The sequence below is a fragment of the Limulus polyphemus genome, unplaced genomic scaffold, assembly GCF_000517525.1.
Source record: "Limulus polyphemus unplaced genomic scaffold, Limulus_polyphemus-2.1.2 Scaffold4213, whole genome shotgun sequence".
Classification (NCBI taxonomy): Eukaryota; Metazoa; Arthropoda; class Merostomata; order Xiphosura; family Limulidae; genus Limulus; species Limulus polyphemus.
Window position 1 is genome coordinate 11,965 of NW_013669823.1, and position 3,887 is coordinate 15,851.

Consider the following 3,887-nt stretch of genomic DNA (forward strand, 5'->3'; position numbering starts at 1 on the left):
ACTTATATTTGACTGGCTAAATATGGTCAAATAATTGTAAAACATATATCAAATAGCTGCATACTAGCTAAGGCTTTCTGATTAATTCTTAAGAAACAAAGTCCTCATTCTGGAATAGGCTAGTCTTGGAATTATACCCACACTAACAGCCTTCAAAACGACCAAGGGTTCAGTCCAAGCAATAAAAACTGTACTTAATGTGTGATAACTATATATTTCTATATATTTTCTAAATGTATATGTGTTTATATATATATATATATATATAAGTGTCAGTATGTCTAATGATTTGTTACATGAATGTAATGGGTCTCTGCTTTTCACTTGCTGAAACCATTATTGGTGAGTGATATTATACAATGCCATATTATTAATCCATGAGCCAGCTTGGTTGGTTGGTACCACTTTTAGGGGCAAAATTTTGCTTATACGCTTTTGTTTCCTATGCCAAACGGAAACAAAAAATGTTTCAGCCTTTATGATCTGAAGACTGTTTATGACAAAATATTATTGAAATAATAGAATTTTGTACATAAGATTATAGAATAAAATCAAAAGACAATAATAAACAAGAGGTGAAAGATGTCATATTTCCCAAGTTACATCATAAGTGTAATAGGGCATTAAATGGCAAACTGTATATGTGTCCTTTGTGTGACATGGTTGCAGTACATATTGTTTACATAAACAAACTTACTTATAATGAAAAATGTGGTTGTTACAATGGGTTTTAATATGTTTGCATAGGTATGTGCAAATCAACCAGAAGATGTGTGTATTTAGCATCAAACACAGTAAAATACAAAGTAGTATTCATATTTTAGAGTTTTTAGCTTCTTTTAGTACCTGTCACTAGATCTAATCTTCTTCTTTCTGTCTCATTTCAGGTAGATTAGATGAGTAGAGTAGCATAGTTTACCTGTAGAAATGGATGGTGATGGGAAAAAGGGGTGCAAGTAGTGAGCATGGTGAAGGTGTATGTCATAGTGGTAATGGTGGTGGTGATGGGCCAGGTCCTTCAAAGTGAGCCAAGACGGTTCCAATTTGCATCATTCACTGTATCAATGAAGAACTCAGCTCTAATCTGACTACTCCAAAAGACATTGAATCTTGGAGAACATTTTTCCAAGCTGCTGAATTATGAAACTACACACTGATTCTTGCCATTGTAAAGACAATAGAAGACACTGTGCCAAACATTTTATACCATAGAAAATGTCATAGTTTGTTCACTATGAAAAAAGATTTGGAGAAAATTTGTGCCACAGAAAATGAAGATCACAGCAGAGAGAACTTGTCAAAGGGTCCAAGAATATTTCTAGAAGATTCTCTTCAGTGTCTGAACCTTCATCAAGAGTGTATGATCCAGTGTGCATATTTGGTCAAAAAAAAGAGCAAGTATCTGAAAAACAGCAACAGCAGAGAGACATTGACTCAGTGCATGGAATTGAGGTCTGATGAGGTTGTTAGAAATGCTGCCACAGACAAGCAAGACACCAGAATTCTAGCAATTGCTTGTGGAGATTTGGTTGCAGCAGAAAACCAATATCATAGGTCATGTTATTGTGAATATACTAGAAATAAATAAATGCACCTGTCATCAGAAAACTTTATTCAACAGACAACATGTGATATTGAGTACTCAAAAGCAGAAACATTGCTTACGAGGGAAAGTAACTATCTTGAAAATCATCAAGACTCACCCTGAAGAGAAAGAAGCCCTACCTACAGCAGCTTGGTTCTAAATGGACCCTGAATACAGAATTATTCTAACAGCTAGAAGCATTTACATGTCATGTATACAATACCAAAGCATCATCAAGGGGTGTCAGTGAGCTGTGATATAGATGTTTCTGTGCAAAGAAGAGGGAAATTAACTAATCTTGAAAATCATCAAGACTCACCCTGAAGAGAAGGAAGCTCTACCTACAGCAGCTTGGTACTGAATGGATCCTGACTACATAATTGTTCTAACAGCTAGAAGCATTTACATGTCATGTTTACAATACCATAGCATCAACAAGGGGTGTCAGTGAGCTGTGATATAGACGTTTCTGTGCAAAGAAGTGGGGAGATAAGAGTAGTAACATTTACCACCTTGTGCTGCTGCTCTCCATAAACACTGCATGAGGGCAAACTCCCAATCTGGAGTATGGAAATACTGTCTGGAAAGCTGCACTGAAATTCCATCTCCTGTTAGCAATTGCTGGTGCATGGAATTTGAGGATGGAGATGGTGGGCTTACAACTTCTGTCATGCACGTGCTCCAGAGCATGTAAAATGTCTACCTGCCCTTGTCTTGCTAATGGACTTAGATGCACAGAGAATTGCAAAATGAAATCATGTACCAATCAACTCAGTGATGCTGAATCTGATGATGATGACTGCCTTGAGGAAAGTAATGATTGGAATTAGCTGTCATACCAGATATTATAATATTTGTTCAGTGGTGTATGTGGCTCCTGATGTTTAGTGCTTTGAACTGTTTACCAATTAGAAATGTTGTGACAATTTTATATATGATGTGTTCTTTATGCTTTAACATATAGGAATACGATTGACATAGTGGTAATGAAGGTAAATTTGAACCTATAATACCTTGATTGTATTGCTGAAAATTGTTTGGCATGCATATACCCAGTGTTCGTACAACCTTGTAACACCTGTTTGTAATAACCATAAGACTATGTAGGGTAGTTATAAAAGGCTTATAATATACAGGTAAGCAAACATTATTGATATTTCAATATCATTATGATGTTTGTTCTGATCGGGATAAAAAAGTATTCCTTTTATCTTATCATTAAAGGATCAGAAATAATGCTTAATGTCACACTAGACCTAATATTAAGACTAAGACATTTTGATATCTTGTATTCTAGAGCAAGGATAGAAAGATCAACAGTATTTCAACTGAATGATCTAAAAATGTTCTTTAAAAGTTTCTTTGCCAAAAAGGACCTAGAAATTTTGACCTGTGTGTTAGATGCAAATAAAAGGCATACTGATATAGTGTTTATTTGTTGAAGTTGTTACTTTTCTGCTATAAATCTTAAAAATAATATCTAAGGGTATTGTAATTTACTCCAATATAAACCCTAGAGAATCATAATCAAAGCAAACTTGCAAAAACAACTTTATAATAATTTCTGTAGTTTTATTAACAAACAGACAAAAATATGGCAAAAATGCATGTTTGCAATTTTATTGTTAAGAGGTACTCTGTTCTAAGATCCACTTTAGCTACATAACTGGATATATTTTAATTCTCTTTGTTGTTATGGGAGGATAGATACCTGAAAGTAATGAATATATGTCAAAACACAAAACATACATGTAACTTCAATATAGCTTGTCCTTTTAGATGGTTATGTTCAATTTGTAAGAACTTGGGCGTACAGTTTTGCCAGAATTTAAATGCAGATTTTTTGTATAAAGCTGCCACATCCAAATGGCTTATCATACAAAATTGAAAATTAGAGACAGGTCAAAATTTGTCTCTTTAAGTGGTACCAGTTGGTCCAATTTTGGGGGTCTGGCTCATGAACTGTATACTATCCTTTAATTTTATACAGTTAACAGTTGTGTTTTTTTTTCATAATTGCAATATAACTTCATCATAATGGCATATTATAAAAAATAGAGACAAACTGTAAATTGATTCAATTTTCTTTTCTTCTAACTTGCATTAAGTAAAATTTGGTGTATGCAGTTAAAATTTAAAAAAAGTATTTGACATTGTTTTACTGGTTGATTGATCAATTTTTTTCTTTGACTGCCAAATGTCCAACCTTGAACATAACATAACCCATGAAACACAAGGAACCATAAGGTTCTTCAAGGTCATCGAATTTGAAATCGAAAAGGAACCATAAGGTTCTTCAAGG

The 3,887-nt window shown here is 33.9% G+C and overlaps 1 protein-coding gene across 10 annotated transcripts in view; it reads left to right on the forward strand.

Moving 5' to 3' along the window:
* LOC106470776 (HMG box-containing protein 4-like) overlaps positions 1 to 3,887 on the forward strand; it is a 79,776-nt gene that overhangs the window by 2,571 nt on the left and 73,318 nt on the right. For 5 of the 10 annotated variants that reach the window (XR_002613128.1, XM_022399415.1, XM_022399412.1 and 2 more), the window contains exon 2: positions 888 to 2,398. The exons of 4 other annotated variants lie outside the window; for them this stretch is intronic. The gene's annotated coding sequence lies outside the window, so the exon portion shown is untranslated. Of the gene's footprint in view, positions 1 to 570; positions 585 to 887; positions 2,399 to 3,887 lie in introns of those variants that run through there. One more of the 10 variants, XM_013931346.2, reaches the window with a different exon arrangement.